Source organism: Rhinoraja longicauda, chromosome 12 (genome assembly GCF_053455715.1).
Source record: "Rhinoraja longicauda isolate Sanriku21f chromosome 12, sRhiLon1.1, whole genome shotgun sequence".
Lineage (NCBI taxonomy): Eukaryota > Metazoa > Chordata > Chondrichthyes > Rajiformes > Arhynchobatidae > Rhinoraja > Rhinoraja longicauda.
In genome coordinates, this window is record NC_135964.1 from 29,542,759 (window position 1) to 29,567,649 (window position 24,891).

At 40.6% G+C, this 24,891-nt stretch overlaps 1 protein-coding gene across 4 annotated transcripts in view; it reads left to right on the top strand.

Annotated features, from left to right (window-relative positions):
* The window catches only part of dgkh (diacylglycerol kinase, eta), a 250,084-nt gene that overhangs the window by 12,597 nt on the left and 212,596 nt on the right, over positions 1-24,891 (top strand). The gene's annotated exons all lie outside the window — the stretch shown is intronic.

Genomic DNA, 24,891 nt, shown 5'->3' on the forward strand with positions numbered 1-24,891 from the left:
GCTAGGCTGGGTTGCTAGGGAGCGGCCCTTTGGAACCGCGCCGTCCCCATGGCAGCGGCGGCAGCGCCCGCCCTCCAGCCGCGGGCCGGGCGCCTTGGCGCTAAAGGCGGCTGACAGGTAAATCCCAGCGAATACAAAAGGGGAGGATCCAGCCCTCCTACTCGACCGTCTCCACTCGCACCCCGTTTCGACCAACTTCAGGGCAGCCGCGATTAACGATGGGCGTCCTGCCTCTGTTGGAAATTCACGCAGTGCTGGTGGCACTTGAGTGAAGTTGGTTGTAAATATCCAGGCTACAAGTGTGGTGGAAACTTTCAAACTAAGTCACCGTTGCGGGCGAAAGTGGGTTGATGAGATTTGATGCAGCTTTGAGAATGTTTTTTTGTGAATCGGGTAAAGGACGTGCTGATTCAAAATAATATTGTTCCATTCTTCCTTTAAATACCAAATAAGTTAGGAGTTTCGCATTGTACATTTTTATAACGTCTCCAGATGTTTTGATGTAATCTTCAGATGAAGACACGAGAATATCATTTAATTAAGCTGCAGATGTGATTCAGTGTATTTGTTTTTCCAAATGATTCCAAATGAAACATTGCCTTGTGAACTCTTGTAACTGAAACAGCCTTTGTAAAGTAGTCACAATGTCATAACACATTTCCTATGTTGTTCGTGGACTCATTTTTCCAAGATGTTCCCAATAAAAAACCATGATTTTTTTAACCAAAATATTTAATAGGTTTACATGCAATCAAATTGATTAATTTTCATTTAAAACTGTTGCGTAATGTTATATAATTTTGCAGCACATTTGATTAATTTGTATTTTTAGAGGTTTGTTTTTGGCATTACTGGAGAAACAGCATCTCATGTTCCGATTGAGTAGCTTACAATCCAACAACATTAACATTGAATTCTCCAATTTTAGGTACCTTCTAACAACCCCTTCCCTTCACTCCCCTCCCTTCCCTGTGCTCTACCTATTTCCTCTAAGCCTCTGGCTTCACAATTCACAGCTCTTCGATGTTTTTGTCGACATCTCCTGTTTTTAATCACTGGCCTTTGTCCAGTCATTTGCCTATCCCCCCTCCCTCCCTCCCTCCCTCCCTCCCTCCCTCCCTCCCCCTCCCCCTCCCTCTCCCCTCTCTCCCCTCTCCCTCTCCCCCCCTCCCTCTCCCCCCCTCCCTCTCCCCCCCTCCCTCTCCCCCCCCACCTCCCTCTCCCCCCCCACCTCCCTCTCCCCCCCCACCTCCCTCTCCCCCCCCACCTCCCTCTCCCCCACCTCCCTCTCCCCCACCTCCCTCTCCCCCACCTCCCTCTCCCCCCCACCTCCCTCTCCCCCCCCACCTCCCTCTCCCCCCCCACCTCCCTCTCCCCCCCCACCTCCCTCTCCCCCCCCACCTCCCTCTCCCCCCCCACCTCCCTCTCCCCCCCACCTCCCTCTCCCCCCCACCTCCCTCTCCCCCCCACCTCCCTCTCCCCCCACCTCCCTCTCCCCCCCCACCTCCCTCTCCCCCCCCCTCCCTCTCCCCCCCCCTCCTCCCTCTCCCCCCCTCCTCCCTCTCCCCCCCCTCCTCCCTCTCCCCCCCCTCCTCCCTCTCCCCCCCTCCTCCCTCTCCCCCCCCACCTCCCTCTCCCCCTCCCCACCTCCCCCTCCCCACCTCCCTCTCCCCCCCACCTCCCTCTCCCCCCCCACCTCCCTCTCCCCACCTCTCCCCCCCCTAATTTTTGTATCTGCCTGGTGCAATGTCACCTTGCGATCATTTGCTGTTTTAAGGATGTAATGATTGACCTAATCAGCTGCAAATTAAATACAAGCTTTCAGATGATAAAGGAGATTCTTTGAAAAATGATAAATTTTTGCTCATGGCAAAACCTCAGTGTAGATAGTATCTCAAGTCTAATGGAAGATTTGAAGAACTTGATTTAAAGTAATGAATGAGAAATTTCAGATCACAGAAGACAAGATATTTACTGTTTTGGTTCCAGAAAAGACATTTGTAATAGCTCATTGTATTGAACAATACCAGAATATCAATAGATGATACATAGTCTTCAAGAAATGCAGATAACTCATTTTATTTGTAGTGCATTGAGTAAGGATTTCTTTACAAAGCCCACATTAAAAATTATGTGACTATTTTCCATCAGCATAATCCATGTGAGAAAACAGGAAAAGACCTCTGTTGTGGCATACTATATTTGAAACAGCCCTTCCCTTGGTTTGCTTAAAGCTGACACAGGAAAGGAATAAAGAGAATTCTTTGTAGAAGTAGTCTTGTGTATTGTTCAATCTGGAAATGTGTACGTTAAGTAATTTTTCCCTTCACACAGGAATACAATCAAATTAATTTACAATAACAACCTGTCACCCGTTATTGAAATGTAATTGTTTTAGTCCATTTTGGAATTTTATTGCAAGGCATCAAAGTCCCCATAGTTCACCCAAATTTTCATATCTTAAATCTCTGCATTCATTGGTTTTGAGCGATGTCATAACAGATTTTTGATATTTTATTTATGATTTTTTTTTCTTACAAATGGATAATTTTGAATTTGCAATATATTGTTCACCCCACTGATCTATGCTGGTACACATGTTCCACCCAAATAGGTAATCCTATCACCGTGCCTTTCAGTTCTTTCTTTCCCATATGTTTACCAATCTTATTCTTTAAAAGATTTTTGGTATGTGCCCCAACTGCCCAATATAATACCAAGTTTGACATTACCTTTCTCATCATAAACATGTGAATTAGGAGCAGGGCCAGGTTACTCAGTCCCTTGCGCCTGCTTCTTCCATTAAATAAGTTAACAGCCAATCTGACCGTAACGTCATATCTTCATTTTTGTCTATCCACATAACCTCGCACCCTTTGATAATCATCCATCTATTTCAGCCTTAATATTCTAAGGCTTTGTTTCCACCACCCTTTGAAGAAGAGAGATCTATTGTCTCAAGACTCTTCGAGAGAAAATTATTGCTTCACTCCTAAAGTGTGTGACCATTTACTTTTAAACAGGGACTCCTCATTCTAGGTTCTCCCACAAGAGGAAAAAGCTTCTTCACCTGCACTCTGTTGAACTTACAGGTTTTTATGTTTCAATCAAGAATGTCCCCTTTTCACCAGGTACTTTCCCCTGCAATTGCAGGAGAAATAACACGCGTCCCACACCTATTCCTCCTTCACCTCCATCCAGGGACCCCAGCAGTCCTTCCAGGTGAAATAGAGATTCATGCGCACCTCATCTAACCTCATCTAATGCATCTAGTGTTATCGATGTGGCCTCCTGTACATCGCTGAGACCAAGCATAGACCCAGCGACTGTTTTGCTGAACACTTATGCTCAATCCACCAAGGCCTGCAGGTTCTCCTGGTTGCTATCTATTTTAACCTCTTCCCATTCTAATGCTGCACTTTCTGTCCTGGGCCTGCTTCATTGCCAGAGTGAGGCCTCACGTAAACTGGAGGAACAACCTGTCATATTTTGCATAGGTAGCTTACAATCCAGATGAAGATTGAATTTTCCAAATTTAGGTAACTGCATAAACCCTCCCCCTCTCCCTCTATATAACCCCCTCCCCCCCTCTCCCTGTGCTCCATCTGGAATCGCAACTATGCCTTCCCTCCATCTCCCCTTCCATCTATCGCTAACCTCACAATTTGAAACTCTTTAATCCTTTTGTCTCACATCTTCTGTCTTTTCATCTCTGCTCTTTGTCCATCAATCTGCCTATCAAATAACTCTCCTCGTCTGTGTCGGCCTATTACCTGCCAGGCTTTGTCCTGTCCCTTCTTTCTTCCAGCTTTCTACCCCCCCACTTACAATCAGTCCAAAGAAGAGTCCTGACCCAAAATATCACATATCTATGTTCTCCTGAGATGCTGTCTGACCCGCTGAACTACTGCTGCACTCTGTCTTCTCTCTTTTCTAAACTCCTCTGGATACAAACCTAACCTATCAAACCTTTGCTCATACGACAACCCATCCATTTCAGGTATTAGTAAACCATCTTTGAATTGCTTCCAAGGCAATAATGTACTTCCTGAATTAAGATCAATACTTAAGATCAGTCTGAAGAAGGGTCTCGACCCGAAACGTCACCCATTCCTTCTCTCCTGAGATGCTGCCTGACCTGCTGAGTTACTCCAGTATTTTGTGAAATAAATACCTTCGATTTGTACCAGCATCTGCAGTTATTCTCTTACAAGATCAATACTGTACTCGCTATTCCAGATGTGACCTCATGTATGTCCTATGTCAATGAAGCATAACCTCCCTAGTTTTGTATACTGTTTCCCTAGCAATAAACACTAACATAGTGTTAGCTTTCCTAATTATATGCTGTTTCAATGCACATTAACATAGCCTTTTGTGAATCATGGACCAGGCTCCCAGATTTCTTGCCATCTCAGGCTCTGCAATCTCCCACCATTCAGATAATATTTCTTTATTTTGCCAATCAATGTTTCATATTTTCCCACATTATACTCCATTTGCCAGATCTTTATACAATCACTTAATCCGTTTATAACCCTTTGTAGCCATTTTATGTCATCTTCACAAATTACTCTCCTCCCTATCCTAGCATGATAAGCAGTTTTATTTAGTAGTCATATCCTTGGAGGCTTCGTTCAAGTCATTTATATAAACTGTCCAGTGTTAAGCACTTGTCCCTGTGGCATATTAGTCATTGCATCTTTCAAATCAGAAAATGATGCATGTATGCCTACAATCTACTTCCTGATAGCGAGCCAATCTTCTAGTTACACAAATATGTTACTTCCCACATCGTGAAAGTTTACTTTTGATATTGCACCTTATCAAATGAGTTCTGGAAATTTAAGTGTAGTACATCCACTCCATCCCCCTTCATCAGAAACATATGAAAAAGAAGTCAAGGAAATTATTCAAACATGATTTTTCTTTCACAAAATCATGTTATCCTTTCCTGATTACTTTTAATTTTCCGAAGTGTCTTGCTCCAATGTCTTTAATAATAACTTCTAACATTTTCCCCATTACAGATATCTGTTAAGCTATCTGGTCAACAATTTCCTATCGTTTTGAACCAATTTATATAAACACTTGGAAGCACACTTTCCAAGGCCACAATATTTGAACAGAACACGAGAGATTTAAAAATGTACTTGAAAAGAGTTCTGTTGCCTGCAAATCGAGGGCAGCATTGATGAGTTGGAAACAATATGCTGCCCTACTGCATGGAAATACCGCTAAAATAGAATCTAATCAGCTATATAATCTGGTCTCATGGTCAAAGAATTTTTATAAAGATAAATGAACTCATTAATAAATAACAAGTTTGAGATTTGTATATTACTGTTAACCTCCAAATATTCCAAACTGTTAAATTGTTAATGAAGTATGATCAAAGTGTTTTCTCTGCTCCAGTGTTCGAATCACAGATTACTGCAGTTAGTTCTAATAAGCAACAATGTTATAATATCTGAATGTTATCATGTCTGAAGAAGGGTCTCGACCCGAAACGTCACCCATTCCTCTCCTGAGATGCTTCCTGACCCACTGAGTTACTCCAGCATTTTGTGTTAACCTACAATGTTATAATAGGCATATAATCAATTTCATTGTTATTATTGACACCATTATTTTATAAAAGGTGGCATATCTTTAGAGTCCTGCCAGTATTCTAAAGATATGCCACCTTTTATAAAATAATGCCTGGGTTCTTTATCTGCACACCTGAGTGCGGCTTTGGCTTAATATCACTTCAAGAAGGAGGCATTTTGGACACTGCTGTCCTCTCTCAGCACGACACTGATGTGTCAGCCAAGACTTTTATATTCAAAGTTTTGGAATGGAACAACAATATTCTGATTCTCTGAGCTATAACAGCAATGTACAGTAGCTCTCTGAGCTATAGCGGCCAAAAACAGCTGTGACATTGTCAATGAATTGCAGTTGATCCTGTTTTTTTGAAAATCTAAATAGACAAGATGTATCAAGGGAAAGTGTTTGAAGGGACATGTAGCAACGGGGCTAATTTTTTAGGACGTTACCCTTTCTTGTGGAGGGCAAACATCGACTGAATGGCCTCGGTGGATGTTTACATCTTTTAACTGGTGTATTTCTTCTAATGCATGTCTCTGTTCGGCAGTCTATTAAAAAAATATATTATAGGAATTACATAATATATTCGAATTCATTATTTTAACAAACTCGTTTCATATTATAAACATTGTGGATTTTTGCAATTTTAAAACAGTGGTTGAAAGTTTGCTAAATTTACTATGCAAACTAAAACCTGTTATAGTGATAAATTGCTTTGCTCAGGTGATATTTATGTTGGGAAATGTCTTAAAAAAATTAGAAAATACATCTCATGAGAAACCTGGCATTTGTGAATGGAAGTGAAGTGAGACAAGATCAACAACAAGGTACAAATCTTCATTTGACTGGATGAGTGGAGCACCAGAAATATTCAACAAGTTGATACTATCCAGCACACAGAAGCCCACTTGATTGGGACCCCATTCACCAAATATTCCACCTCTGTCACACCAATTTTTTATGTTTCTATGTTTCATGGTCAAATATGATACCAATATGTAAACCTCAGCCTCACTGATGATATTGGTGTCCATACTTTTTGTCGGAACCAAAAACAGCGGCTTTTGTCTTCGCGATATTTAATTGTTGAAAATCTCTAGTCATTCAACATTGGATGTTGGACAAGCAGACACCAACTTTAGAATTGATGGGATAAAGAGAAGAAGCGATACTTTTGAGCTTGGCACAATGGTTTTGAAGAGTAGCAGCATTTTATTGATTTAATTGGTGATCAAATATAGATTCTTATTGAGATCAGAGGGATGGTACAGGTTTGGGATGAGATAGTGATCCTTTTGTTGCACTTGGATGGTTAGGAAGCAGGTGAGAGCAGTCCCGCCTAGTTGGGTGATGGTTGTGAGAAGAATGATATACCAGCCATGAAAATGACACCAGTCCCATTAGATATCATTTGATATTTTTACATATGTTTCTGAACCAAATTGGAGGCTTTCTAACAGAGTTGGAAAAGATATGCATGAATTTATAAAGCTACAAAATATTCAAGGTTATTATTTAGACATAGCAGCTCAGTCTTCACGCAGTCTTGACAGCTTAGACTCTGAAAGCTAAAAATGAGAAAAAATAATCCAGTACTCATTGAAGAAAGCAACGGGCAGGTCTGAAAGGAATATGGTCTTAAATATTAAATAACATTAACATAGTCTGGGCTAAAATGCAAGGGAACCAGAAGAATGAAATAAAGCCGAGGATATGATGAAGTTCAGTTGTATCTCATATGACGGGTCGCCATTAATGTTGTTACAAATAATTGTACACTCTTCATTGGTTCCTTAATGTATTACAGATTATGGTCAGTATCCAATTTATTCATAACAGTACACTTAAATTGTTATTTGATAAACTATGTTAAACCATGTGGGGAAATGCAGCTGAGATGTTAGAAGAAATTGTAGTGGCGAACATAGAACAGTACAGCACAGTGCAGAAACAGTTTCTTCAGCCCACAATGTTTGTGCTGAACATGATGCCAAGTTAAATTACTCTCCTTTACCTGTATGTGATCCATATCTCCATTCCCTGCATATCCATTAGAAAAATTGCATTGAAACCATTTCTGTATATCAGTCAAACTGACCACACCTATGTGTTCTGTAATCAGTTAATAAACACGCTGAATTTAATTTCAAGTGTTTGGATTATAGACATTGTATTTATTGTTAAAGCCAAACCCATACTGATCAATTTTCAGGAACAGTTGAAATAGACTGATCTAATCTGAACCCCCATCTTTGCCTCCATTGTATTCATCCTGCTGTAAGCTACCTTCAAATGTGCATGATTGCTTTTTATTCGGCGCTCTGTTGTGCATCCATCAGTAGTTGCATGACAGCAAAGAGCAATTGATATCAGTCAGAGCACAATGGAGTGCTTCTTTGGCTACAGGCCACCTTACAGGGGCTGGTAAATATTGAAAGAACATGATGCCAATTAATGGCATCTATTATATTTGAAGAAGGACATATGTTACTTAATTGCTTTAACAATGCAAGAGGCTTATTTTCAAGTTTAGAAGCCATTAGATAATACTGGGTGGCTAGAAATTTGATTTTAGGTAGCACCTTTATTGGAATGAATGTTCTCGGTGCTTACAAATTCACACCAGATCCAAGGTATAATATGCTGCAGTGTAACAGCGTATAGAGCTTTTTAGTTTAGTTTAGAGATATAGCGTTGAAAAAGGCTCTTCGGCTCACCGTGTCTGCTGACCAGCGATTCCCACACACAAACACTATTCTCCACACGCTAGGGACAGTTTACAATTTTAACAAAGCCAATTAACTTACAAACCTGTACGTCTTTGAAGTGTGGGAGGAAGCTGGAGTCCCCTGAGAAAACCCATGCAGGACGTGGGGAGAACGTACAAACTCCGTACAGACAGCACTCGTAGTCAGGATCGAACCCGGGTCTCTGGCAGCAACTCTACTGCTGTGCCACCGTCTGCCCCTAGTGAAAGAAGAGAGCCATAAGGGATGGAGATATTGAATTAATATTTCTCATCAGTTTTAACTGAAGATAATGGAAGGTAAAGAATTGAGGCATATGAGTTGTGATGTCTTACACCATATTTCAAAAAGCCTTTGACAAGGTCCCACACAAGATATTAGTGTGCAAAATTAGAGCACATAGTATTGGGGGTAGGGAATTGACATGGATAGAGAACTGGTTGGCAAATAGGAAACAAAGAGTAGGAATTAATGTGTACATTTCAGAATGGCATGCGGTGACAAGTGGGGTGCCGCAAGGCTCAGTGCTGGGACCCCAGTTAGTTATATGTATATTAACGATTTAGACGAAGGAATTAAATGTGACATCTCCACGTTTGCGGATGACACAAAGCTGGGTGGCAGTGTGAGCTGCAAGGAGGATGATATTAGGCTGCAGGATGACTTGGATTGGTTGGGTGAGTGGGCAGATGCATGGCAGATGCAGTATAATGTGAATAAATGTGAGGTTATCCACTTTGGTGGCAAGAACAGGAAGGCAGATTACCTAAATGGTGTCAGATTAGGAAAAGGGAGGTGCAACAAGACCCGGGTGTCCTTGTACATCAATCACTGAAAGTAAGTGTGCAGGTACAGCAGGCAGTGCAGAGAGCAGATAGCATGTTGGCCTTCATAGCGAGAGTATAGGAGCAAGGCGGTCCTACTGCAGTTGTACAGGGTCCCGGTGAGACCACACCTGGAGTATTGTGTGCAGTTTTGGTCTCCTAATTTGAGGAAGGACATTCTTGCTATTGATGGAGTGCAGTGTAGGTTCGCCTGGATAATTCCCGGGATGGCAGGACTAACAAATGATGAAAGAATGGACCGACTGGGCTTATATTCACTGGAATTTAGAAGAATGAGGGGGGCTCTTGTAGAAACATATAACATTCTTAAGGGATTGGACAGGCCAGATGCAGGAAAAATGTGGAGGAGTCCAGAACCAGGAGTTACAGTTTAAGAATATGGGGTAGGCCATTTAGGACTGAGATGAGGAAAACCTTTTTCACCCAGAGAGTTGTGAATCTGTGGAATTCTCTGCCACAGAAGGCATTGGAGGTCAATTCACTAGATTTCTTCAAGAGAGAGTTAGATATAGCGCTTAGGGCTAACGATATCAAGCAATATAGGGAGAAAGCAGGAACGGGATACTGATTTTGGATGATCAGCCATGATCATTTTGAATGGTGGTGCTAGCTCAGGCTCTATTCCTGCACCTATTTTCTATGTTTCTATCTACGAATAACAAAAAAGGAGGTATTAGTGGTTTTAAAACATATTAAGGTGAATAAATTCCCAGGGCCTGAACAAGTGTATCCTCAGACCCTGTGGGAAGTGAAGGAAAAAATTGTGGAGGCCCTTGCAGAAATATTTGCATCCGCGGTAGAGTAGGCAGTACCTTACAGAGTCAGAGGCCCAAGTTCGATCCTGACCTCGGGTGTTCCCTGTAGTGTTGGTGCTCGGGTTTACTTCTATGTTGTGGAGATGTGCATATTGCCTCGGCGTGCCGCCCGGCAGAAGGACACCCTGGCATTCCATGGCCAAACCTAACATCAGGCCTGGCTTGCCCGCTGCAAAAGCAGGAACCCGCCTGGAGAGGGAAGCCGCCGATCACGGCCCCTTCTCGCCCAGTGGACCGGAGAGAAGGGAGTCGGGTAAGCAGACAGGCTGCTGGAGACAGTGTAGTGCCTCGACGGTGTAGAGTGGTGCTGGAGGCCCTGCAACAGCCTGGGGCTTGGCTGGACTGGGTGCCACTCCAAAATGTCTAGCACGTGGACCAGATGCGACCTGCAACAGTACAGAGTGGTGGAGCAGCGATGGAGGACACCAATGGCCATGCTTGGCCAGGCCTTCGTCGTCAGGTCAAGAGCCTACACCTATAACAACAGGGACATGAAAATGTTGTCAAATCTGTCGACTCTGTTTATTGTTTCTGTGCACTACTACACATTTGTACTGTATCTGAGATGCTTATGTAAGATGTGTGCAAGTGCATATGGTGATACTTGTACTAAACTGTATACAAACGAGGCCTCTTGTAGCTTGTGATTTCTTGCAAGCCCTTCCAAACTGAAGACGGGTCATTAGCTGAGAACTTGCTCCTCAACTTCTCAGAGTACCTTTCCTTGGCAGCTCTGATTCCCCTACTCAGCTTGTACTTGGCCTGCCTGTATAGGTCTGCATCCCCGCTCCTGTAGGACTCAAGGTTGCTCTGCATCTGGAACAAGCTGCCAGAGGAAGCTCTTAAAGCAGATAAAATTTCGACTTTCAAAAGACAATAGGTGCAGGAGTAGGCCATTCGGCCCCTCGAACCAGCACCACCATTCAATGTGATCATGGCTGATCATTCTCAATCAGTACACACTTCCTGCCTTCTCCCCATACCCCCTGACTGCTATCCTTCAGAGCTCTATCTAGCTCTCTCTTGAATGCATTCAGAGAATTGGCCTCCACTGCCTTCTGAGGCAGAGAATTCCACAGATTTACAACTCTCTGAGTGAAAAAGTTTTTCCTCATCTTCGTTCTAAATGGCCTACCCCTTATTCTTAAACTGTGGCCCCTGGTTCTGGACTCCCCCAGCATTTGGAACATGTTTCCTGCCTCTAACGTGTCCAACCCCTTAATAATCTTATATGTTTTGATAGGATCCCCTCTCATCCTTCCAAATTCCAGTGTATACAAGCCTAGTCGCTCCAGTCTTTCAACATACAACAGTCCCGCCATTCCAGGAATTAACCTAGTAAACGTACGCTGCACGCCCTCAATAGCAAGAATATCCTTCCTCAAATTTGGAGACCAAAACTGCACACAGTACTCCAGGTGCAGTCTCACTAGGGCCCTGTACAACAGCAGAAGGACCTCTTTGCTCCTATACGCAACTACTCTTGTTATGAAGGCAAACATTCCATTGGCTTTCTTCACTGCCTGCTGTACCTGCATGCTTACTTTCAGCGACTGATGCACTAGGACACCCAGATCTCGTTGTACGTCCCCTTTTCCTAACTTGACACCATTCAGATAATAATCTGCCTTCCTATTCTTACCACCAAAGTGGATAACCTCACATTTATCCACATTAAACTGCATCTGCCATGCATCCGCCCACTCACACAACCTGTCCAAGTCACACTGCAACCTCATAGCATTTTCCTCACAGTTCACACTGCCACCCAGCTTTGTATCATCTGCATATTTGCTAATGGTACTTTTAATCCCTTCATCCAAGTCATTAATGTATATTGTAAATAGCTGCTGTCCCAGCACCGAGCCTTGCAGTACCCCACTAGTCACTGCCTACCATTCTGAAAGTGACCCATTTATCCCCACTCTTTGCTTTCTGTCTGTCAACCAATTTTCTATCCATGTCAGTACCCTACCTCCAATACCATGTGCTCTAATTTTGCCCACTAATCTCCTATGTGGGACCTTGTCGAAGGCTTTCTGAAAGTCGAGGTACACCACATCCACCGGTGTGGACAGATATGTAGGGAGGAATGGCTCAGAGAAATATGGGCCAGATGCAGGCAAATGGGACTGGCACAGAATGGCATGGTCAATTTGGGTTGAAGGCTGTTCTCATGTTGCAGAACAAAATGAATGTTAGGATGATTGGAGATTCTATGCTGTTGTGCAGGAATGAAGGGTTCTTTGGAGATTGGAGGGGCAAGACGTTATACAGTTCTTGAGAAGAAAATTGAGTATTTTGTATTTAATTAATTGAGACTTAGTAAAGGTAGCAGAAGTTGAAATATGGGAATTTGGTGCAAGACTCATTTGGGATATGGGAATGAAGGCAGTGGTATAGGTTAGGATGGTGGCAATATAACTTTGGTTGAAGGATGCAGCTTGGGATCTTGATGAAGACTGCTGGTAATGGGAAATATGACAGAAGGTTTCAATACCAATGGGCAAGATGCAAATAAATTGTTTCAATTTATGTATAATTTAAACACAAGTGGCCATAAATAGGAGATTATTGCTAATAATTCAATAGGTAAATCCGGACAAACTTGGGGAGTATGCAACTCAATAACACATGATTGAAGTGATCAGTTATGTACATCAAAGCGGAAGATAGATGAGGGAATAAGGAATAGAAGGATATATCATATCATATCATATATATACAGCCGGAAACAGGCCTTTTCGGCCCTCCAAGTCCGTGCCGCCCAGCGTTCCCCGCACATTAACACTATCCTACACCCACTAGGGACAATTTTTACATTTACCCAGCCAATTAACCTACATACCTAATGAGATGAATTAAGACAGGAGGATGCTGGTGTGGAGTATAACCTTGGGAGATGAATGAACTGAATGACTGCTGGAAATCCAAGGTAATTTTGGCCCCACCCTGTCCCAGTTGTTCGGATGAAGGTGGACAATATGAGCAAAGTAGACAGTGCTGGTGAAGGATAGGATGTCTGGTTAAATATTGGTTAACTTTTATTATAGCTACAAGATTGTAGGTATCTAATGATAAAAGTTTTTAGTTAATTGCTATCTTGTTGTTTAGCCTTTTGCTAATACACATTAGCATTTGTCAATGACAATGAGCTTCCTCCTTTCCCATTCTAATACAATTACACTGAAGTGCATCACAATTCTCTGGAGAAAATAAATACATTTAGTCATTCCTTATTTGCTTTTTGAGTCAAAAATCAATTTCAATTTAATACTGAACCCGAAGAAATTATATTGGATTACACTACCAGAAGGCTCCATTAGCCAAAGACTATTGACAGTTTTAATTCATTACAGAATACGGTTTGAAATTCTTCCCCGAAACAGAACGTTTCTGTGAACTATATGGATGAGTTTTGATGTATGAATGCAACATTTACACAAACACAATAAATCTCTGTGATTGGTGTGCCTTACAAGATTCATTACATGCAAATGTCTGGGCTTGTTAAGGTCTCCTTAAACATTAAGAAAGATAATAAAGCTGACACACCTAGCAGAGGGTAAATACTTTATAACTACTACTAGCGGCAAACATAAACTGCTGGAGGAACTCAATGAGTCAGGGAGCATTTGAGGAGGGAAATGGACAGAATGTTACAGGTTGGGCCCCTTCTTCAGACCCTTGTTCTTGTGACAATGTGTTTAAGTGGTTACGTGCTTGGCGAATTAGTGCAGGATCAATTCATCAGTGTGTGGTACTGTATTGCTTGACTGTGTGCATGCATTTGTTTTTAATTGGGAAAACAACTCCTCTGTTTGTGTACGACACGTGAAAACTAGGGCCAGTAAGTCACTGGTGCAACAACAGTCAGACATGAACAATTGTTTGCAGCAACGTTTTAGTGCATCCATTTAGGACAGAAGTGTTTTCAGCCCATGGTCTCTGTCCTGTCAGTATTATTTCACTCTAAAATTGGATTTGAGTTTCTATCAAAGTACCATGTGTACACTCGCTTCTGTCCGAAAGGCCTTCAAATTCGATGTACTCGAAGTGAATAGGATGTCTCAAAGTAATCATGATCGTAATAAATTTTGTTTTCTCAAGTTCTGCTCTCTCTCCTCAACCTGTTTTTATTACAATAAAAAGTAATTGTACAAACTGCCACAGTCAGCCACAGTCAGTCAGACATGTTTTGGTCATGTCTACTGTACCAGGATACCCAATGAGATCTCTTGCTCTTTTTTGAATAGTGTCACAGGTTAAAAAGGCAAAGTTTAAACTCTGATCAGGTCAAATGATTTAGCCATGCAGTTTGACTCTTGATTCTTCTCTGATCTTTCGTTTTTGTTTATATTTTGATAGCTTTAATCTCAATAATTTTCTCAGCTAGATCCTCGGCTTCCTCATCAACAGATCACAATCTGCACGAATTGGCAGCAACATTTCATCCTTGATAACCTTCGGAACAGGAGCACCTCAAAGCTGCATGCTCAGCCCGCTGCTCTACTCACTCAATGCTCACAACTGTGCACCGGACGCAGTTCCAACTCCAACTCCAAATTTGCCGACAACACCATTGTTGTTGGACGTATTGCAGATGACGATGAGTCAGAGTGTTAGAGGGAGGTTGATCGATTTACCCCCCTCACCCCGTTATTGGCAATTGGCAATAACAGACCCCTCCACCTCCCTCCCCCCCCCCCCCCCCCGCTCCACTTGTCTGTTGTCACAAGGACTTACTGTATTTCATGAACAATGGAGGTCTTATTACGATCCCTGCAGAACTCTACTGGTCACAGACCTCCAGCCAGAGTATTTCACTTCTACCACAACTCCTTGTTCTATAATTTTCTGAGATAAGTAGGTTCGGAATCCAAATGATCCGTGGATCTCATGCATCTTTTTAACTTCTGGATCAGCCTACTATGAGGGACTTTATCAGATGCCTTACTATAATCCATTGTAGACAACGTTTACTGCCCTACTCTTCATGATCACATTCGCCACCTCCTCAAAAAAATGGATCAAGTTTGGATGAAATAACTTTCCTGGACAAAGCCACGCTCATTGTTCCTAATAAACCCATTCTCTTCCAAATGCAAGTAACTCCTATCTCGAAGAATCCTCTCCAATAGCTTCCCCATCTCTGAAGTAAGACTCAATGGTCTATCATTTTCTGGATTATCTCTCTATCCCTTCTTAAACAAAGGACCATTGGCTACTCTTCAGTCCTTTGAAGGTAGGTAGGAAAGGTTTAGAGGTATATGGGCCAAACGCTAGAATGGACAAGCTCAGCTAAATAACCTGATTGGCTGGACGTGTAGGGCCAAAGGACTTATTTCTGCGCGATATAACTCAATAAATATAATGCTTGCATTTTGTGTACTTTGAGGCTGAAATCTAAGCCACCATCAACTCACATGCTGAACCACGTGTGAGGATGGGTCTTACGCTCAATATCCACAATATCCACGGTAGCGCAGCGGTAGAGTTGCTGCTTTACAGCGAATGCAGCGCCGGAGACTCAGGTTCGATCCTGACTATGGGTGCTGCACTGTAAGGAGTTTGTAGGTTCTCCCCGTGACCTGCGTGGGTTTTCTCCGAGATCTTCGGTTTCCTCCCACACTCCAAAGACGTATAGGTATGTAGGTTAATTGGCTGGGTAAATGTAAAAATTGTCCCTAGTGGGTGTAGGATAGTGTTAATATACGGGGATCACTGGGCGGCACAGACTTGGTGGGCCGAAAAGGCCTGTTTCCGGCTGTATATATATGATATGATGATATGATAAAAGTCCTCTGGTAACCTACCCCATTGTACAAAACTGCACTTTGATAGTAAAGTTTCACAGTAAGATTTTGAATTATAAGGGCCACTGTTCTTATTGTGGAAGCCACAAAGGCTTAACATTTATCACTGTCTTTAATGCCTTTGATTGATTGAGAAAAAGGATACTTGAAGACCAGTGCCTCAGACCTACCACGTACGTCATGATCCACAGGATAAAATTGATTCCAGCCCTGTCATGTGGCTTTAAGACCTGGACTACTATGACAAGCACCTCACGGCACTGGACGGATACTATCAACTTTCTTTACACAGAATGCTCCAAATTCACAGAAACAACAAGGGAACCAAAGTCATTGTCCATTCCCAAGTGATTACTTATATTTTAAAGGTATCACAAAATGCTGGAGTAACTCATCAGGTCAGGCAGCATCTTGGAGAGAAGGAATGGGTGATGTTTCGGGTCGAGACCCTTCTTCAGACATTTTGTGATACCTTCGATTTGTACCAGCATCTGCAGTTATTTTCCTACACAACTTATATATTTTTAAATAACCAGATATTTGGTACATGATAAAAGCAGTAGCTAGTTTGCCATTGAAATGTATCATGTAAATAGGTGATAACGTTGAGGGAAGATTATTGTTCAAGAACATTGGTAGTTCTCTCTGGATTCATTTTGTTGTCATGCATTAATATAAAGGTGTTTGCCACATGAACAAAGACAGTTGTTCTCAAGGCGCATCTCTGCCACTTACAGAGGATGCCTCAATCAGATATACTGTTCATTATCATAAAGTAACACATTGTGCTCACTATGGTTCTTGACAGATTCTCTTTCAAAAATTATAGTAAACTAATTTTATTTTAGATTTTTCACAGCTATGACAGGATCTCATTCTGTTGAACTCCCTTTCTTGGAGATGGTGCTTACAGTGGGAACTCAAGAAATCCAAGGAATTCTATGGTTAAAATGAAAGGCGGTGTCAGCCTGGCATCTCGGTTCAGGGTCACAGATAACAAAAAAATGTTTGAGGGCAAGAGAGTCAAGAGTTGAGAGTGTTTTATTGTCATATGTTCCGTTATAGAACAATGAAATTCGTACTTGCGCATATTTCTCTTTGAAAACTATAATTTTTGAAAGGGAATCGGCTAAGTGTACTCATTTTTCAAAAGTTGTTGGCTTTCTGTAATTACTATTAAATTACACCACTTTACTACACAGGTAAAATTATTTTTTATTTTCTGTACTTGGATCAAAACTATGCATTTGGATTTACAAACAACTGAATTAAAAGGAGTACCTACTCAGTTTAAAAGATTAGTACCTCTGGGGCAAACATTTGACATATTTACAGCACCATGGATAAATACTTTTAATTGAATTTCAGATTATGGGCCTTTAGATTATATTACTCAATTGTATGAAGCTCTTCCTATCAATCCTGATAACGCCTTTTAGTATTTTGAACACCAATCAGATTATTATTGCTTGACCTTCACATCTCCAGAAAACATAACCCAGATTTATTTGATCCAGTTCCTTCAGACAAGTACTAGACTGAACATTTGTTTCATTTATTTTATATGACTATAAAAAAGAAACAGTTGCATTTATGTGGTCCACTCATAACCTCTGATATCCCACACCAATATAGTTATTGAGGGATACATGTAGTCATTTTGTGCCGAACAGAGTGCTACCACCCGCAATAATAACAATCAGAATTTCTGTTTTAGATAATGTTGATTGAGGAATCAACTTTTTTGTCCAGGACTTTTTCGAATAGTGTTTCATATTCAGTGATTACTTTTATTTTTAAAATGCTCAGATTTCTGTTACATGATAAAAGCAGTAACTGGTTTGCCAACGAATTGCATTACCATTTAAATATTTGGGAATGTTGAGAGAAGATTATCGTTGGATGTTCACCCTGGTGTTATCTGAAGAGCATTATGCAAACTTTTATATCTATGTATCTGGCTCTATGAATCTTCTGTATTTCTTCGCCTTTCTGTTTTATTTTGTTCATTATTTTTGTTGGAACACTCAAAACCTTTCTCATCATGTTTAGTTCTGTTAAAAAAGATTTGACATGAACGTTGATAGAGGTTTTAGCGCCCATTTCCGTGAATACCCAGAAAATAAAGTTCAATCTGTAAATGCACCAAGAATCACCTAACTGCCTGATGGTCTCCAGTAGCTTTTTCTAGCTTGTTCACAAACAGAGGAACATTTCTTGTGCCTATGACCACGTCGGACTTCACGTACATCTTCCCATCTCTCATTTTCAGCTGTCCCGCTGCTAATTATTGAGGAAGGAAATAAAAGCTTTGTCAGAAATAAAAAGAAAATGCAATGAATAACAAATGAAAACAGTTGTACTGTTGAAAAAAAGGAGAAAGGACAGAAACAAATGTGAAAAGAGGCTCTCACTGCTTTCTGAAATAGTATGATTCACAATCGGAAGTTTTTTTTGGTGGGACCTCGCCCAGAAAAAGTTTTGTGAACCCGTGGTTGTGGTTGCATGGATTTACAGACTCCCAGTTTACCTTCTTTTTTTCCTCCTTTTCTTTCTATTTAGACAGAGGAATACAAGTAACAAAATTACTGACATTTGCACATGCTCGAGATGAAGTGATAGGTAGATCTTGTGCAAATGGGCACAAATGGATGTGAATTCTTTTTGTGCTTCATGTTGATTGGTAAACTTGATCATTTTTGAATTACTGGTTTGGACATTTTTCTTTTATGTTTGGGCCTGAAGGGGGCCCAAAACCAGGTAGTTATGTTTGGCATCTTGGGACGAGGAAATGACGAACATATAAAGCTCTGGTGGTGATTTGAGATGACTCAGAGAGGAATGGAAAAACCCTTAAGGAGTAAGTTCTAAAGGAGGAGTGTTGAAGCAATGACCAAGAAAATTGACTCAACGACCAAGAAAGCACACCAACGCCTCTACTTCTTAGAAGACTTACGAAGTTCAGCATGACCCCTACAACTCTCACCAACTTCTACAGATGCACTAGAGAAAGCATTTTATCAGGATGCATCACAGCTTGCTTTGGGAACAGCTCCATTCAAGACCGCAAGAAATTGCAGCAAATTGTGGACGCAGCCCAGGCCATCACACAAACCAATCTCCCTTCTATTGAAGATAGACACAAAATGCTGGAGTAACTCTAATTCCATTTATAACTCACGCTGTCTTGGCAAGGCCAGCAGCATAATCAAGGACGAGTCGCACTCTGGCCACTCCCTCTTCTCCCCTCTCCCATCAGGCAAAAGGTAGTGAAGTGTGAAAACGCACAGCTCCAAATTCGGGAACAGTTTCTTCCCAGCTGTTTCAGGCAAATGAATAATCCTACCACAACCAGAGAGCAGTGCTGAACTACTATTACTTCCTTGGTGATCCTCATAATTTCCAACAGCTAATTTAAATTTCTAGCTCCTGTTATTTTTCACATGGGAAGTATATATTAGGTATATGCACATCTTTTTACAGTGATGACCATAATTGAATGTTTTGAGTGATTATCGTGTAAAATCCCTTTTTGCTTTAGTTAATCACCAGTTAATCACCAAGCTGCCACTTTTGAAATATTTACACTTTCAATATGCTAGAGTTGATGTTTATCTAGCCCCAAGATAAATGATGGAAAATATGCTATTTTTAGTCTTGTCGTCAGTTGGAAAGAGTTATATTCTATTTAAAGCTTTAAGGTCATATTTTAGTCATGGTTAGTTTGAAAGCATGAGTTTCTGTACTTTCATTGAGGTGATAATTTACATTTTGTGCACTGTTCTCCTTAAGAATTTGATTCCTTTCACATAGCCATCTGCCTTGACACCTTTCTGGGTTGTGTATCTATCGGCTCTTTTCATTGCTGCTTGTTTAGAATTTGTTTAAAAGGCACTTCACTCTATTGTAAAAGAATCACAGTAATTCTGCTAATTGGCAGCAATGAAATGAAGTTATGTCGCAGCTTTATTAATGTAATAAAATTTTGCAATGATCAAAACGTAATGTGATCATTTGCAATAGCATGTGATTAATTCTCATTCCATAAGTAAATTGCACCATAAGTGTTTAAAATAGGAACCAGAATTTGCCATTTAGTCTTTGGTATCTCCTGCACCATCCAGTAACATCCTGGCCACTTTCCTGCACTATCTCCCTGTGCTAACTGCATCTCCCTGTTTCCCTTATTCTAAAAACATAATCAGTGACTGAGCCTCAATCAATCTTTTGGATAGAAAATTCTAGGGATACAGTACCCTCAGAATGAAGAAATTAATTGTCATCTCAATCCTGAATGGTTGACCCCTTATTTTAAGAAAGTAACCCTTGACTCTGGACGAGAAAGGAGGAAATATCGTTCCTGCATCTGTCTGTCAAATCCCATAGGTTTCTATAATATCACGTCACCTTCTTCTAAATACAACAGAGTATCAGTTCATTCTGGTTTGTCTTTCTTCGCTGGATAAATGTCCTTATTCCAATAAGAATTATAATGAACCTAGATACTTAATACACTCGTATTCCTTTTCCTTGTCTCTAATGTGGTCCTCCTTTGTTAAATTCAGATTTTTCCCAATCTTCAGGTTTACTAGTCATGTTGGCAATGTTAAAGCCTCTATGTTTGATTTAGTAATATCTTTAACTCACCTTGTTAGCTACAAGGAGTCAAATTGTTGGTTTATTTTGTGCTTTAAAGGGAGATATATTTATTGTAAACTCTATATTCATTCTTTAATTGTGAGCCATTGGCTGTCCACTGTGATACCTTTTAAAGTAATTGCAGAATTAACAATAGTGAACTCATGCCTCATATCTTTGAGACCCTGGTTTAGGATCCAACTAAATCGTCTATAGTCTTTACATAACATTTTATTGTATTTTGATAATTCTTCCTAAAAGGCTCCTTAACGAGACTATGAGTTAACCATTTGTCAATGCACAATACAAAATAGTCTGTTCTCTAATTGGTTCCTCAACTACTGTCCTCGAAATATATCTCGTACACCATCTGTGATCGTAGCTTGTACACTGTTGCTAATTTGGTTTGCCCAGTCAATATGTAGTCTTGGCCCTTCATCATGCTACAGTTACTGTGTGCCTTCAAACCATATTTCCTTATTGCGACTGTTGCTGGAGGGATATTCTCATATTTGCCTTCTTGATAGTCTAAATCCCTTCCTGAGTCTAGTGTAATTTTCCTATCGATAATTAAATGATTCTTGCGCTATAGTTTTGTCTTTTTTAAATTTCCCTTCACTGGAGCCCTCCCCCAACTATTTAGTTTAAAGCCTTATCTGCAGCTGTAGTCATTTGGTTTGTTGGGACAGTGGTTCCAGTTTGATTCAAATACAATCCATCCCACAGGAACAATCAGTTGCTCCCTAGCATTAGTACACTTGCCTCATTAATTGAAACCCATTTCTCCCACACAAATCTATATGCTAAGCATTCAAATATGATGGTCGGCATAGACTCTGTGGACCGAAGGGCCTGTTTCTCTGCTGTATCTCTAATCCAAACTAAATTAAACAAAAAAACTGATTTAAAAATACTGGTGGATGCTTGAATTATCCTGCTATACATTTCTGTTCATCACATGGTGCACAGAATATCCTAACGGAGCAGCTTAGGTGAGTATTTTACGATGGGCCATTCTTAGTCACGTGTGTGACTAAAAATTGTGGAATACATCACTTCTAATTCTGAAAGCATTACAGGTATATTGTTTTATACTATATATATGACTTACATATGTCGATGTTTATCAAGTGAAATTTTTATATGTTATGCTGACAATGTTTGTTTACGGTCAGAGGTCAAATATGACTAGTCAAGTGTGTGGCCATGTGAAGTCAATGAATGCAGAAAGATATTTTCTTTATACTGATTGTACAGAGGAGAGAAGTTCAGAGTATTCCTTACTAACAGAGTTGTCAGAGCAAATATCAAATCAGTTATTGATGTTGTGACCCCATTCAAACATCATGCGATGAAGCACAAACTTGATTAAACAATATATATTACACATGATGTTTAAAAAAATTAAAAGTTTATAAAAGATTAAAAAATGTAAATTTGAATGAAAAAATAAATTCTGGTGGGACCAATAATCTTTTTTTCTCTATGCTAATCCAAACAATCCATTATAATCCTCAAATCTGATGGTAACATCAGCCATAGCTCCCTTATCATTCTTTGAAAGCAAGGTCTGAAATACAAATCTTAGTCATTGTCATTTATCTCTTGTGCTTTTAAAGCAACATAATGACATAAAATAACCTTGTTACTTAGAAGATCAGCATCAAACAGTACAGCGCAGGAACAGAGCCTTCGTCCGTAATGCCTGCGCCAATCATGCTGCCAGTTCAAATTGTTTATCTGTATGCGTGTGGTCTATATCCTCTTACCTGCCTGTTCATGTGTCTGTCTAAATGCCTATTAATCATTGCTATTGCATCTGCATCCATCATTTTTCCTGGCAGCACATTCTAGCCACTTACCACTTTCCATGTTTAAACAAAAACTTGCCTTGTAAATCTCCTTAAAACTTTCCTCTTTTCACCTTAAAGCCATTGCCATTGTAGTATTTGATATTTCTACCCTTGGAAGAAGACTCTGACTATCTACCCTATGTATGCCTTTATAATTTTACATTTCAAATACGATGTTTAATCCTACCATTCTTAACAAAGCTCCTTCTAGCTGAAATGTGTGCAATAGATTCTGTTATAAGCCCAGCAGCAAACTACCTTTGGTTGGGTAAGTGTTGGCCTTCAAGAGCAGGACTAATAAATCCTGCTACACAGTCTTGATATACATTCTAATCCACAACGATCTGACTTTGAAAGTACACCATCCCAATGCCTTGGAGTGAGAGCTTTGACAAAGATAGTGACATTGATTGTGTCACAGAGAGAATAAGGAATTATTGAAAAATAAATTTGCAATATGTATGGTTAGGGCCATTTTGGTTTGTAGACAGCTGGAAACTTAATTGGAAGATTTGAATATTGCTAATGTCATATGTTTCCAAATACACAGGACAAGATGTTAGAAATCGAAAGTGCCAAATGTCAATTTGCTCCCGGTGGTAATGGGAGGCTTATGCAATCACCTATTCTCCTCCGATGTTGAGAAAGGCTAGGCAGACACGTCATTGGGGTTATCAAGTGGGCACCTACTTTCATCGATGTTTCGCTGATTGGACCCACGACGTCTCCAGTAGGCTCAGCAGTGCATTCTGGCGTCCCAGAACCACCCCCCTCTGCATCTGCCTAGCCGGCTTATTTGGGAGACCAGATTGGGTCTTTCCTCTTCAGCCAGAGCCACTGGCTACTCCGCTCTGCCACCTGTGATTTTTCCTTGATAGCCTGGCGTAGGGCTTGATATAGATATATGAAAAAAAATGTTTCTGTGTGGAATTATTCTGAACAATGGGCTAGACTGGTTATGCATCTTATATGGTGGGGTCTGCTTCCCTTCAGAATAAATGAAAGAAGAACTGGAGCTGCAGCAGAAAATCTAGGACATGAGAAAGTAACATTTCACTGACTAGTTTGAGGATACATTAAGTACATTGAGGGTTCCAGAGGCGGATAGAACATAATGTGTTGCACTCAAAAAAGGTGGAGGGAGGTCATTTTTGAAAAGCTATTTTTCTTCATCACATCTCCCTCTACATGTTCACCTATTAACCCTATACTTATGCAGCTATATTGGCCCTCCTAGTGTGCCAACATTTTGTTTTCAAACTTCTCGTTCTTGTTTTCAATGTCTTCCTGACCTCTTCCCTTTCCATCTCTGTAACCTCTTCCAGCCTTAGAACTCTCTGAAATATCTGTGATTCTCTGTTTCTGGCCTCTTGTACATTGTTGCTTTTAAGATCTAAATCGAAATGTTAAGATGAGCCAAGCCAACTTTATGTGCAATCACACATTAAATATTACATTTAAAAAACAAATATTGAAGGGAGAAAATAATAATACCTTTGGCTCATTATCCATAATGGCTGTTTCTCATTGATCTTAGTTAACTCCAAAGACGTACAGGTATGTAGGTTAATTGGCTGGGTAAATGTAAAAAATTGTCCCTAGTGGGTGTAGGATAGTGTTAATGTACGGGGATCACTGGGCGGCACGGACTTGGAGGGCCGAAAAGGCCTGTTTCCGGCTGTATATATATGATATGATATGATATGATATGATAACTCTTGCTTGTGAAGTGGGTCTGTACCACATCAACCTATTTCCTATTGAATGTGAAGGTACAAGTTCTACAAATCTTGCAATACTGCAATAATATGTGTGGTATGCAGTGGTCTATAATCTGCAAACTTGCTGACCAAATAATTATTTAAATTTTGGCAGAACATGTTATTTAGCTTATATATGATATGATATGATATGATATATTGCTACATATATGTGCTATATATAAGCTATACATAAATATATATGTGCTATATTTCTGTATCATGGAAGCATACCAATGACATGTAAGCATTGTGTTGTTACAGTTCTCTTATTCAAATAACATAACTGGTCCTAAAAGTAAAAGCGTGACTTGGAAAAGAATAGGTCCCCTGAAAGATGAGCCTAGCCAACTTTATGTGCAATCACACCAGATGGGGGAGATATTAAATGAATACTTCTCATCTGTTTATTAGGCATGAGGCAGAGGAGTTACGATATCTTAGATTCTGTGTCAATTACTTAAAAGGAGGTATTGGTGGTGTTAAGGCACATTAAAGTGGATAAATTCCCATGGCCTGACCAAGTACATCCACGGACCCTGTGAGAAGCTAGGGAGACAATTGTGGAGGTCATGTGGATGATACTAAGCTGGGGGGTAGTGTGAATTGTGAGGAAGATGCAATAAGGCTGCAGGGTGACTTGGACAGGTTGTGTGAGTGGGCGGATACATGGCAGATGCAGTTTAATGTAGATAAGTGTGAGGTTATTCACTTTGGAAGTAAGAATAGAAAGGCAGATTATTATCTGAATGGTGTCAAGTTAGGAGGAGGGGGAGTTCAACGAGATCTGGGTGTCCTAGTGCATCAGTCAATGAAAGGAAGCAT